At 35.0% G+C, this 15,336-nt stretch overlaps 1 protein-coding gene and 1 non-coding gene across 2 annotated transcripts in view; one reads left to right on the top strand and one right to left on the bottom strand.

Moving 5' to 3' along the window:
- Nucleotides 1-2,220: 2,220 nt before the first annotated feature.
- Nucleotides 2,221-2,292, bottom strand: Trnaq-uug (transfer RNA glutamine (anticodon UUG)). The gene has a single exon. It is a non-coding gene; the product is annotated as a tRNA-Gln (tRNA).
- Nucleotides 2,293-2,735: 443 nt separating this feature from the next.
- Nucleotides 2,736-15,336, top strand: part of LOC140142875 (cullin-1-like) — a 51,644-nt gene continuing 39,043 nt past the window's right edge. Inside the window, exon 1 of the mRNA XM_072164895.1 lies at nucleotides 2,736-2,877. The gene's annotated coding sequence lies outside the window, so the exon portion shown is untranslated. The remainder of the gene's footprint in view (nucleotides 2,878-15,336) is intronic.

Below are 15,336 nucleotides of genomic sequence, written 5' to 3'. Positions count from 1 at the left end.
TGTCGAATAAGTGCAGAGTATGTTAGATATGAATCATGTTAGAGTTAGACCACAGTAGCTCAAAGTACATGTGCTACACCTGGTCCGTGAACTTGTCTTTTTTAAAGACAAATTCATGTTTGGTTGTTAAACGGTTACCGGTACGTAGCTTTGGATAATGTCCATAACATGAAAAATGTTTTCAAGATGTGGTTGTTCAACTGCTTACTCAGGATAAATATTTTCGTATTTGAGCTCCCTGTCACAGCTTTGGGACTTCAAAACAAAACAAACGTTAAACATTTTCATGATGGATTGATAGTTCAAGTTGTAGGCCTACATGGTAATTATAGTGGTTGATCGATGAGCGGTGGTATAGTGCACTCAAATATTGAGAATAAGCAGACATACAAGAGGACTTTAAGGAAGGGGTATGAACTATGAACGTTTGGACAGTATTTATTGTGGGACATTAGAGCACATCAGACATATCGAATTTCATTCTGAATACGAAGAATGTCCTTCTGATATCAAATAATTTTGATTTTTTGAAATTCGCAATGTAATAGGCCCTACACATTTTATGGCAATTATTAAAAATTGATATTTTTGATATTTAACAGTACTCGAAGTAAACTTTATAAATCTGATGATTTCTACGTAAAGTGTATGTAGGTGGGATGAAAAGCCGACGATCAATTGAAAATTGTGACCTTTCGTATTGAAGATATGGATTTTTTTCCCAAAAACACCAAAAAAAATTAGGTCTTTTTGGAAACAAAATCCATATCTTCAATATGAAAGGTCAAAATTTTCAATTGATCGTCGGCTTTTCCTCCCAGCTACATACACTTTAAGACTATATCATTAAATTTATAAAATTTACTTCGAGGACTGTTATATCTCCAAAATTTGAAAAATATCAAATTTTAATAATTTGCCATACAATTTGTATTATATCGTGAATTTCATAAAATGAAAATTACTTGATATCAGAAAGACATTCTTCGTATAATGCAATTCGATAGGTCTGATGTGCTCTCATGTCCCACAAAAAATGCTGTCGAAACGCTCAAAACGCTCATTCCAGTTCCCTTAATGCTACATAAATTTAGGTTATAGGCCCAAAGACTGAGATACCAAGGCTTGATCATTGGCTTTATCACTTAAGAAGTAGCCCCCCCCCCCCCACGCTGCACTTTGGCATATCATTGCCTATAGCGTGCTAAAACTGGACAAAATGGCATGGAGTCCAATATAATCAACACTTGGACTCAAAACTTGGACTGTGTTGGATAGGCTCACCCTTTCCACTAAAATTTTGTTTTCTACAATTTTTTGACCAAAACTCATTTTTGACTTGCTTATTTTTGAACAAAATCACCTTATTGACCAAAAATCACACTTTGACCCAAAATCACATTTTTGAAAAAAAATCACATTTTTTGACCAATAAATTTGTGTATTGGGTTCAAACCATCCAATTTTATATCATAATTGTACTCCCCAAAAAAAAAAAAATAATCACCATGATATACTCATGATCACATTTTACAACGATTGTTTAAAATTGCCCATCTTAAGCCATAATGTAGGCCTACTTTAATGATTTTGTTGTTTTTTATTCAAAATGTTGAAATAAAATTAGTAGGCCCTAATAACTGACGGGAAGGATCCATTTTAGGTTGAAATAGCAAGGTAAATTGACTAGAACCCCCACTGGTTATTTTGGCCATGCAGTTCAATGGGAGGACATCTATCATCATTTTTAAATTATGATATGTGAAACTTTGCTCTGTTGACCTAAAAAGACAACAAATTTGGCCGGTTCCATTTAGGTGCAAGTTGGGACATGTGTAAACATTAAAAATATGCAAAAAAAAATCGGGTTTGAAAAAAATTAACCGTAGATCGTACATTATGGCTTTAAGACCGACCAGATGGTTCAAGATTCAACTCAATTCAGTCACTTTTGCTATAATAAGACTATAAATAAGACACGAAAGGGCCAAACTGCATGTTTTGGAACTCACTAGTCACTACACAATTGGCCCTCCCCTTCGCTTGTAGGCCTATTTTATTGACAAGAAAAATATGGGGGGCAAGTGCCCCTTTTCCCCGCGTAGCACCGCCACTGGAGAAAAAAACAGGAAAAAGTGCTTTCCTAAAGAAAAAAAAATTACAAGAAATATCAGCATCTGGGCTGAAGAGCAAGTTCAGAGCAAGAAAAAAAAATAAACGAGGTCCCGCCGAGACTTGAACTCGGATCGCTGGATTCAAAGTCCAGAGTGCTAACCATTACACCACGGGACCGCTGGATGTTGGGCGGCACTTCTTTTGTATTAGTCCAATTTACAAATTTACGAAGAATAGAAACATTGATTTAAACAGTTAACTGTTATTTTTATGATAATTGTGTTAACAAAAACTGTATTAAATTATGAATTGTACCAAGAATGAGAGACTGATGAATTATTTTTTATGAATAAAAGGTTTCTTTTCATTTCCGCTTTCCAACACTTAATCGCTGAGGGCGCTACGCGAATTACGTTGATTCTATTTTTTATCTCTTTAATAGGTCAATAAAACAACTATTTGTTATTTTTCGGGTATTACGTTGTGATTAAGATTTGTTTTCAACTCCAAGTAATGCTGAAATCAAAGATGTATAAAACATTGTCAGCGAAATGATATTTCTTTTACAATCCTGGTGCATCATAATTATGACTTTTTCAAGTGAATACAATGAAGTATAATGAGAAATGGTCGACTACAGAGAAACATGATGCGAAATAATTGAAACTTTGTTGGCCCTTTATTTTATCTTAAGGGTTTTAAATAACCACAAAGATATCTAGTTTAGATGCCAATACTTCAGTTTCTCCTCCAATCGAGCAGGTATGTAATTAAGCTTGGGTTTACGTTATTTGTAGCGTGGTACTAAACCGTAATTTGTTACGCACAATGGACTAGAATCTATTTTTATGCACTGACTGATGCATGTACATGCACCGTCCATGGGCTAGCTGTCTGTCCTTACTGTACATGGTACACTGCCATAACTGCACTGTATTCAATATAATACTGTACTCAAGTACTACTTCTACTAGAAATGTATACGTACATATTTATATGCTTAGTTATGATTCATTCTAAATCAATCATGATATTTTATTTTTATTTTAAATTAAAATTTAATTTAATTTAAATTATTGTAATTTTGTAAACAACTTCTGAACCTTCTGAATGTTTAGTCAGCAGGGCGGTTTTCCGCAAATCGCTAACTTAAAATAACTATAAAATATTATAATCATGATAATCAAATTAAGTATTTCTTGGCCAAACTGGAACTTGATCGAGAAATCTATCTACTATCCATAGAAGATTGCTAGTATAACACGGTCAGTCATCGACATCGTAGCGTCTTCAGTTTTAAAACGCAGCAAAACAATTTTTAGATTGTCCAGTTTGGCTTCAATTTAGCTTGGCTAACATTTATGTATCTTAGCTGAAGTGTTTGCTTACTTTTAAACCAGAAACACAGGCCACGTCTTTAGCGTCCCGTAATAAACTTTTTAGGCTTCTTGTGAGAAACACGCCATCTCGCGATGACCTCATGGCATGTGAACCAATCAAAATCCAGCTACTATCCAACCTGAAAAGGACGTGCGCTTGATGTAAAAAAAAGGGATAAAGTCAATACGTGATTCTGATAATGTGTACGCATGGTGGTGATTGTATTAAAGTATATTGTAAAACGCCGTCGCAAATTCGACGCTGCCAACATTATAGGCTATCAGCAGTTTTTGCCTGCCTGCATTATAACAATGCATAGCAACGATTATGGGACTGGCTCAACAAATCAGATACCGGTACCATAGGATTTAATAAAGTTCAAAGTTCATACAAAGTAAAATCGTTCGACGATTGTCATGGATAAGAATTTACGCACTGGAAACATACATGTAGGCCTATCATAGCTGAATAGCTCTCAAAAATGATGACATGATAATCGATAATTAGCATGATCAAACTCAGAACTGCAAAAGTCAGATATCTGATAGTATGATGCAGCAGCAGGATGTCATGTCTTAATTTATTCTTTATGATTACGATTTAAAAAATAACAACGAAATAATAATTATAATTAAACGATAATATTATATACTATAATGTATAGGATTTTGTTTTAAATTAAAGAAATTATAAACATTTTTTTTATCATAGGCCTAATTTAACATGTTAAATATAGGCCTAGGCCTATATATCATTTCGCAACATCTTATAGGCCACACAAACAGCATGAACATGATGAATATTATAAACTTGTCAAATAACTTAAAAACACTCAGTTGAAAACGTTTGTCATTTTGTCTTTATTTATACAATATTGCTTCTCGTATCATTTGTTTTTGTGTAGTTATTTTAACAAAACAATAGCCTACCAATCCAATTTAGCAGAAAAATGTTATATTAAAATGCGCTTTGCGATATTTGTAGGCCCTAAATTCAATTAAAACGCCATATAGGCCTAACTGCACGCGTTGGTATAGGCTGAGAGAGAAGCTTTTTCAGCCTACAATGAAATTATTATTATTATTATTATTATTTTTGGTTAAAAAGCAGGACAATAAATCTGAAGTGTTTTCCAATTTATACAAATACATTTTTGTAGTAGGCCCTAACCCAGCGAACACAAAACATTAATTTTTAAAACGTTGGAAGCAGGTTGTATTTTGGGTTTTGGTTTTGGTAAAACCTTTAATAACATTAAAGGAGTATTTCGTGATCATAGCACTGATGATCCTCTTTTTATGACAATTTTCAGTATAGATATCCACGAAAAAAGCTTATTCCCAAAATTTCAGTTGATTCCAATTTTGCGCTTATGAAGTTATGCATGATTATACTGCTCCATAGACTGTGTTGTAATTTCGTTCTGGTATACCAGAATGAAATTCATATCTTTTGCTAAACTAATTAATCTGCAAGAATTTTTTGTACATAAACATTATGTAAAAGTCTCAACTTTTTTTTTGAAAATAGTGGGGAGATGATGCTGTGGATCACTTAAATGCCCCTTTAAATGTCGGATTATATAATAGTCATTAAAACGTTTTAAAATGTTTTGTTATGAAAACACACAACAACTATATTTTTAAAATGTTTTCAAAATGTTATTTTCAATAAAAATTCCAAACATTTCTTTTGTGAAATATTTTGTCAACACTTAAATAACATAATGTTAGAATATTTTTGAATGTTATGAAAAACGTTTTATATATCGCCTGTAACCCGACATTTAAACATGTTCTGACAACCTTTTCTAACCGCTGGCGAATGATCTCGAAAATGTTTTGTGTTTGCTGAGAAGGTTGCTTCATTTTAGTAATACGTTTTATTTATTTTCATATATTTAGTGTAGCAACATTGAATAGTATTGTTATTATTTTATATTGTTTTATTAAATTTTGAACTATATATGTTCAAAATCTCACCTTCTCTGGTTCAACTATGGTCTTTCAGACTTTCACATTAAAATGTAGATTATGTGGTATCTTTATACTATAGGCTATATAAATAAATGGCCAATGATTTAACATAAAAGTGGGAATATTTTAACTTTATAACATTAAGTTTTAAAGTTTTAATATTTATTTAATATTATTATTATTGTTATTATTATTAGTGTTATTTTCTTTAGCTAATGAGTTAATGACCATAGGGGTAGATCCCGGGGAGAAGGGGGATAAATCCTCCTAATATTTTAATCATCCCCCAATGTTGTGGCCTGTATATGGGTTTCTAACCAAAATTAACCCCATATTTCGTAATTTTAAACTAAAAAGTGTTAATTTTTGCGCTTTATGCAAATTAATTCGTTTTGTACTATATTTCACCAGTTTAGCTTCAATATAGCAATTTTTTTAAAGGCTTCATGCAAGCATTTGTACCATAAACTTATTTTGTCGGCAAAAGGTGCTGCATTCACTAGACTTTAAGAAATTTTCTCCAACCCCAAAAAGAAATCTATGCTACTGTTAGTGATGTATATTTTGGTTTCTTTTTAGGACATGAAGGGGGATCAAAAAATTTTAGACCATAAAATGGGGAATAAAAAATCCACCTTTTTAGGGGGGATCAAAAAAATTTTTGACGTCCGAGGTTCCAACTTTTCCAACCATCCCCTCCCGAATGATCCCGAATCACACATAAATTCGCCCAGTCCCATTTCCCAAATATGAAAGTGAAAAAAAATAAGTGAATTTCAGTTTGGCAGAGGTAGGACTCGAACATACGCCGCAGCTGCATACAGTATCTCCAAGTCCAGCGCGCTAATCCATTGGACCACATGAGTTGCTGGTAGCCATATTGAATTTTAAACATAAAGCTTATAGGCAACTCCAACATTTCTGGGTAAAGAATAGAAATACAACAATACGTGTATTGTGCTGAGCACAATAGATATTATCAACTTTGACTGCATCGTGCATCATGGTATTGATATATCGGTCCGCATACAATGTAGGCCTATAGGGAATCAGCCATTTTCTGTAGGCCTATAGTCCCCGGAGTATAGACGTTGGGTTTCCCCAGTTTATTCAAGATTTTCACATAGAACCCCAAGATGTTTTTTAGAAAATAGAAGATTAGATTACCATAAAAACGACACAGTAATCTTTATCGGGTTCTATGTAAAAATTACATTAGATTTTTCATCATTTTTGAGCGTTTATTTTCAGTAATTTCAAAAAATATTTTGACGTATATAAAATTGAAATAAAATTCTCCCCCCTGCTAAATAACACCAACTGTACCACAATTGGGTATCACGAATCGTTCTACATGTTGTGCAGTTAATATTCATATATTCCTTTATACATAGAATGCTGCAGTTTTTACACAAAAAATATTTCAGCGAAAACCCGCCCACTCGGCTATTTTATAATGACAATCAGACTTCCTTGGAACGCAATAATTAGCATTAAAACCAAGTTGTTTTTATGCATTTTAAAAACACTGCCGGCTGGGCTGGACGGCTAATGCCGCCTGTGATTCGAATATAGAGTGCTTGCACGAAAAGTCATTAGTTCAAATCATCATCAGACACGCTCCAGAAGATATGCAAATGCATGGAGTACAAAAGAATTACTTTGATCAATACCAGTTAAACAGGCAATTGGTATTGTACTCCATGCATTTGCATGTCTTCTGGAGCGTGTCTGGAGGATGATTTGAACTAATGACCTTCCGTGCAAGCACCCTATAATTATGATAGGGTTAGGCCTGGCATTTTCGGGTAATTTTGTAATTTTTTTTTTTTTAAGTTTTTTATTTTTTCGGTTTTGTAGTGTCTCTGGACCTAGACCTAAATGCCAGGATCATTCATGGTTGACCTAAAAAAAAAAAAATAAATAAAAAAAAATTCAAGATACTTTGTTATTTTTTATATGAAAATTGATAATTTGTATTCATGTCATAGTCTATTAATGATTTCAAAATGTATTGAATTTGAATGCATTTTGAAATCATTAATAGACTATGACATGAATACAAATTATCAATTTTCATATTAAAAATAACAAAATATCTTGAAATTTTTTTTTTTTTTTGAATTTGGTACCGGGAGGGTATTTCCTACCCGGTAATGTAATCTCGGCGGTACCCGTTTATCCGACCGAAAATGCCAGCCTTAGATAGGGTCACGCATAAATTCAGCGCACACTTTAAATTTTCGTCTTGGGTAAAGACTATGCTGCAGGGATCGTTTTAAATGTAAATACCTAAATAAATCATGCAAGTGGCCATATTTTTGGGAATTTGTTGTGACGCACCATGATCTTTTCGAAGGTTGCATTCATAGAACACCTCAATGAAATATGATATGTCCCATATATATGTTTACTTTAAAGTCGAAACTAAAATATAGGCAAAAAAAAATTAAAATTTACTGGCCAAAAATGTGATATTTTTGGCATTTTTCTAGTAACATTTTTATGGAAACAAAAATTACAAAAAACCTCGGTAAATCTGTCAATTTACAACCAATTCTACCACCCGAAAGAAAAAACTGTCTGTGTTATTTTGCTCACACAATAGTTCTTGTTCAAAAAAGCAAAACAGCAGAATGCGTGTTATCTCTAATTTTAAAAGAAATGTTCGGGACTTTTTATCACGATTATCGTAACACGGCAAAAGAAGTACAGTACATACATCCGACACGTAGCATACATCCTTTTGGTCTGATAACATACCAACATAGCACCCGGCTATATGGCCACATAAATTTTTAATTAGTTCGCATCCCAGTTGGAAAAGTGAGGAGGAGGGGCTGTTGATTTATTTATTTTTTTTTTTTTGCTGAATTGTCAAAATAAAGCAGTTTTCATGTAAAATTGACATTGCTAGCAGTTTTCGGGCATTTCAGCATATGCCATGAAAAACGACGAAACCATCATTAATGAGTGGTAAGATCCCTTAGAGTTCCACAAAAACACTAGCAAGTGATTCATGCTGACTAATAATCTTGTTTATACGCATTAACATTTCACTCATGTATTGAAACCTTTTAATGTAATATGAAAATTGAAAAATGAAAAAATATAGACTGATCCCAGAAAGTGAGGAAGGAGGTGGGCGTACAACAAATAATTTTTTTTATTTGGCTTAGCATGGACTAACCGGTGTATGTCTATTATTCTTAACCGTAATGGGGTCAACAGTACATCCGATTTATAGTGATCTACAATCAGTCGCTAAGCTGTGAGTTATTGATTAGCAATCAATCAAGTAAAAGCACTTTCCTACAATAACAAAAGCTTCTAGTCCTGTCTCGCAGTTGAAATCGCAATAATCTTAAGCGACCAGTAAGTATAAACTCAGCGCCATGGGTTGTTCCTGGGATATTATATATAGAGGGAGACATTCCAAACCCAGAAAGATTATCGCTGTAGGACCTATGCTATGAAACACTTGTGAGGCGCTGAAGTACAAATATTATGAGTCCGTTTAATTCTGCAACCTTGCTTGATCAAAGATGTTAACTTACAACTGCCAACTGCGTTGGTGATTAAAGATTTGAGAAATTCCAGTGCTGGGCAAATCAATCCATCTCCCGATTTGCAAAGGTTGACTTCTTCTTCTTCTTTTTGTACAGTTCAACACCCCTGGTGGGGAAGACGAACCGGGTTGTGGTGTGCGCATAAATGTTGAGCTACTGGTAATTAATGACTTGCGTCTTGAATTGTTTAGGGTTTTCTATGTTAACTATCTCCTCTGGTAAACTGTTCCACTCCTTCAGAGTTCTAGGCAGAAAAGAATGCTTGTAACAGTCTTTGGTTGTACTTCAATAAAAGCTTTGCTGTGTGAGCGACGCGTTGTACGTGTGACCGGGCGTAGCAGTGTTCGGATAGGGATGGACAGGTAACCCTGGTATGCTTTCTGGAAAGTTGACAGTCTTGCTATCTTGCGCCTTTGCTGTAGTGACGACCAGTTTGAGTTCTTTAACATTTCAGTTACGCTAGCTCTCTTGTCATAGTTGTTCTTGACTTAAACGTATGGCCCTTCTCTGTACTGCTTCTAGTTGGTAGATTTTTTCAGCAGTATAAGGGTCCCATACTGATGAGCTGTACTCCAGGGATGGTCTAACTAGAGACTGGTACGCTATTTGTTTGATGTCCTCTGTACATGAGCGTAAATTTCTTTTGACAAAACCCAGAGCCCTATTTCCCTTTGCTGCAATGTTATTGATGTGTTTGTTCCATTTTAAGTCGTTGGCGATCTCGACGCCAAGGTATGTGTGAGAATTTGTTTCCTGGAGGATAGTATTTGCAAGTGAGTATGTGTGGGTCTTAGGATTATGAGAATGAGTCATTTTGAGTACAAAACATTTATCTGGATTGAATTTCATTTGCCATTTTTCCTCCCACTCGGACAACCGGTCAAGGTCTGTCTGGAGTTAAATCAGCGTCAAAGTCGTTCGTAATAGTCCGTAAATAACACAGTCGCCGGCGAATAGTCGAACCGTGGAGGTGATGTTGTCTGGTAGGTCATTTATGTATAAAAGGAAAAGTAAAGGACCAAGTACAGTGCCCTGCGGTACGCCTGATTGGACATGTACCCAGTCCGAGTTCTCACCCCCAATGACAACCCTCTGCTTTCTTCGCATTAGGAAGTCGGAGATCCAAGCGTGGATGGGTCCGCGTATACCATAGTGGTCAAGCTTCAGCATAAGCCTATTGTGTGGTACAACATCAAAGGCTTTGCTGAAGTCCATGATGATAACATCAGTCTGTTGCTTACTGTCGAGGGACAGGGCAAAGTCGTGTATTGTCAGTATAAGCTGGGACTCGCACGATCTATTTTGGCGAAAGCCGTGTTGCTGGTCGGTCAAGATATTAAATTGGTTAAGATGGCGCATGATACTTGAAAAAATAACACATGTTCCATAACCTTGCAGCTTATAGACGTAAGGGAAACCGGTCTATAGTTTGCAGGTGTCGTGCGGTCCCCTTTCTTGAAGATTGGAGATATATTCGCACATCTCCAATCATCAGGCAGAATGCCTGTTTCAAGAGAGCGTCTGAAGATGGTTGTGAGTGCTGGTGCGATTTCCGCCGCTCCCATCTTCAAGATACACGCAGGTATTTCGTCCGGTCCAGTCGCTTTGGTCATGTCAAGGTCAAGCAAAAGCTTTGTCACACCGTCGGTACTAATGTCAATGTCAGGCATGGGAGGGAATTGAGTTGAGGTGATGCTAGGTACATTGTTCATATTCTCCTGTGTGAATACTGACTGGAATTGATCATTCATCACTTCAGCTTTCTCTTTGTTTTCAGTGATGTTACAGCCTACTACGGATTTTAAAGTAGGAATGCCAAAACTATCATTTTTCAAACTTTTTATCAGAGACCAGAATTTTTTGTTGGATTCAGCGCAAACATCTCTGATGTATCTCCTGTATTTACTTCTGGTGAGACTTGTCATTGCAAACTGATGGTGACCGTGATACCCTTCCGGTTCTTGAACATGTGAGCCCAGCACTACACGTGTTGATCACCTATTTACAATGGGGACTGCGCGATGTCTGGTAATCAATCACTCGAGAAAAATGGGCACAAAATGATGTTTTTCGTGAGTAAAGTCATGATGAATTGATGAAGGAATATAGCATATGGTGTCACTAAGGTCGTGTTCTCACTACAGACATGGGGTCTCGTACCTAGGTCCGAGTCCACATACAAGTGGACTCAGTCCACATTGATTTCGCGTTCTCACTAACACCAAAATGCTGATGTAGGATCGACTCCACTTACCCGGATGTTATAATATCAATGCATGACGCCACAAATTCTGTTGCAATGCATGTTTTGAGCCGAACTCACAGCACAAATCAAACTTTACTAGACTATCAATTTTGGAAGATCATTTTTTATTTCCAGGCCCCCTGATATATTTCTGCAATCTATGGATATATATATATGTTATTTTGTGATATGTATAATTTGGATCTGAAATAAAACGCTCTAAAAACTATTATTTTATATTAGGCCTATAGGCCTACGTGTAAAATGAGAGAAATACATCGGGTTGTTATTTCTGATTTTGGTCAAGCACACCGATTTACATGCAACACAACCTCTAAATCACCATCAAACATACTATTTTTGATTGGTAATTTTGACTCAGTCTAGCAAAATGTACACCTCAAAAACGAATATACACCTGAATAATATCCTAATAAGTTCAAAGTCATTTTGTTTAATTCTGAAACTGGATAAAATCTGTATCTTGCCGCGATGCCGTTGTTTTCACGCTGCACGAGAGAAGCATGCTGCTCATCAAACTACGGCAAGCATCTCGAACGAACTTCCGTGTATGGCCACTTTCCCCGAGCTTTTTCCACATAAAAAATAAATTTTGTAAATTACTACATGAAATAAAGCCTGGAGAAATTTGTTCTATACATGTGTACTACATGTACCAGCTGGTCGCATGTCATACATGTAAGTTGGGTACAATTTCCATTACATGGTCAAAAATGACAAAAAATGTATTTTTTGATATGTTGTATATATTGACAATCTTTAATAATTAACACCATTTTTAACCTTATCACATGCTTAATTTGTGAGATAATGCTTAATTACTAATTAATTAATGCACAGGCGTCTATGGAAATCTCAATTTTCAAATGCGTTTTTCTCAAATCTGACCTCAATTACAAAAATGACTGTAAAACTTTTATTTTATGCAAGAATGTCATCAGATTTGGAGGATATGTTCTCAATACATTAATGCTTCAATTAAACTATTTAAAATTTTACGTATGTTAATTACATTGTGAAGGTCAATGACCTTTTTACGAGTAATTAGCAAGATGGTTATTCTATTATTGAGGAAATGAATATCAAGAAGAGAAATGTACATTAGCATATTGCTAAAAATACTGAAATTCAACTAGGATTTCATTAAAAATGAAAAAATGGAACATAAATAACCCTTTAAGGTGGTACTACACACCTTGATAAATTTGTGACTATTTTTGCATTTTTTTGACAAAATATATCACACTGGTAACAAAAGTTATGTATAATTATTATAGGGGTATTAAAAGAATCCAGTACATTACTACACTGGAATTTCAGTGACCCAAGACAAGCGGTAAGTTTATTTATGATAAGAAAAGAGGTACCGCTAGAATGTACCTCATTTCTTAAGGGCGTACTACACCCATATATTGGTTTGATTGGTCTAAATAAATATTTTTTCATTTATACCTAGGCGATATATGCACGGATCATGTGAAATAAAAACAAATATGAAAAAAAGAAAAAAAAAAGTGCTTTTAAACAATTGTAGTAAGTCATTTTAGCCCTATATATATTTTGTTTACTGTATCCTAGTTACTCAGATGCGTGTTTCATAACAAACCATGATTTATTCTATTCAACATGTTCAAGTAGGGTACATGAATAGAATACATTAAATCCTTTGTTATACTCTCTATAGAAAATCTAGTGGTGCATGCAAAATATATAAACACTTACACAATGGATCTATAGTCATTAGTCAATAATACTATAATGTGTTGTTAGGAGAAGAAAAGGCTATTAGGTCACCATATGTCAGGTTATAGGTCAATTGGTTCAGGTCAAATTTAAGCATCAATTTTGAATACACATGTGAGAGTTTGTGATATCATAATGAGGAATAATGTTGATATTCTGTCTTTAACTGGATATATATCGAGAAGTGCAAGGTGGATACTAATATAACTTGGGATGTAAATGGTGAGTACAATTTAGAATGCCTAGTTGAGATAGATTTCACAAATAAATATAAAATAGTTACCAAAATCACAAACGTTAAGCTTACGGAAAACTACCCAATATGGTGGTACAGGTGACAAGAAATACAATTTTTTCAACATTGCTGTAGTATGGTTGTGGTAACCTGTTACCTGTGGCTTAATTAAGTTTCGTGAAATAATGTCGCAAGTTAAAAATACAAAATATAGCTCAACATTGAAAATAGAAGCATTTTAACCAGTTCCTTTTTGATAGTTGTGGAGCACCAAGTTCATGAAGTCATAAAAGAAATCAGGAACCACTTATTCCCATTTTACATATCAACTTTATTTCCCTAACATGTTAGCAACACATATCCAAAATTTTAACGAAATCCGTTGATAGTAAGCTTTCCAAAATGAAGTGAATTTAAATCATCAGTGATGTACCACCTTTTGGCTTCTACTTTTAAAAGCATGTAAGCTACGTTGATACCGATGCCACCAATAAAACGAGAAGATTTGCCCTTCATTTTGCATACCACTTTGTCCAATTTTTTTTTTTTTATTTCTTCACAAAATGCAAAAAATGCAAAAAAAAATCAATGGGTGTAGTACCCCCTTAACATATATATGAAACCCTTGTCTTGAATCACCATGACTGAAATTTCAGTGAAGTAATTGGATTCCTTGCCCCTATAATATACATAATAACTTTTGTTACCAGTATGTAGTTACTTTTTGAGAAAAATGCAAAATTGATCAGAGGGTGTAGTACCACCTTAAGTAGTCAGTATTTGTTTTAGTTGTAAAAATTCGACATTCAAAGCTGTCAATACATCATATCCTCCCTAGATTTGAAAAAGTAACCAGTAGTTTTGACATGCTGACTTGTGAATTTCCACATAGGCCCTATTGCACACTCCCGCATCCGCCTGCTCCACATCCGCCTGCTCCTCCACCCCTGGCATTTTTCATTTCAACTGATGTGATTTTTTTACGAAATAATGTATAATTATATGCTTCAGTAGACTGAAAGAGTATAATATTAGGCTTAAAATGAGGTATCAACCACTGCTGTAGGATATGGGGTTACGGAAATCCAATCAAATTTGTATCGCAATTTTCAGAAAAGTGTAATCCCTCCACCCTTTTAGCATACCCAACTTATGACATGCGACCAGCTATGAATGTTTAAATTTTATAATGGAAAATTATAAAATGTAGACTGTATATTGTATAGGCCTATAGTACAACGCCGGCCATCAAGGTCGTGCATAGAGCATTTCCGGTATAAGTTGATCGAGTCCACTTGTAAACGCGTTCTCACTATATGCTGTTTGATACCACGTCCTAGGTATGAGACTACCTCAATGAGGTGGTCTCGATGCTACATCCTGGATGTAGGATCGAGACCACTTATTTCGCGTTCTCACTATGCTTGGAAGTGGACTCGATGTAGGATCGAGTCCACGTCCTGGTATCAAACAGGCATAGTGAGAACGCGCCCTAAGTAATATGTCAAGAATAATATCGTCATATTTTTGAGACAAAACTTGAGGAAGAAGTTTTTATTCATATGCATGATATTGGGACTTGAATGCCAACAATGTATGTACCAAACAAGGTACGTTACATGAGCGTTACATTCTAGGCTAGCCTAGAGACCATTGCATTCAAAATCTAGTCAGATTCGATGAAGCATGACACCGTGTAAAGCAATGGAAGTTCAGAAGTAAACACAGCTGATCACAACAGGTGATTGCATCAAAAGTGTTGCTAAAATTACACTTCAGCAAAATTTTAGACTGTCCAGATTTGGTAAATCTTGCTCTAAAGATACAGTCGACTCATCAAAATAACTTTCATCAAAATTTCAACATTAACAGAATATAAAACCTCCGGTGCAAATAATTGCACCGCTGTCCGAAAAACCACAGCAAAGTACTCTAGCTAGCATCGAATGCGTAACTACATGTATATTGTGTGCAAATTCAACGCTAGGGTTCTTGAGTATGCCAAGAATTTGCTCACCGATAGCTAAGGGTGTAAATTAACGGTTATTTTTC

This window comes from Amphiura filiformis, chromosome 20, assembly GCF_039555335.1.
Source record: "Amphiura filiformis chromosome 20, Afil_fr2py, whole genome shotgun sequence".
NCBI classification, from domain to species: Eukaryota; Metazoa; Echinodermata; class Ophiuroidea; order Amphilepidida; family Amphiuridae; genus Amphiura; species Amphiura filiformis.
This window is presented reverse-complemented; position numbering and strand designations above follow the sequence as displayed.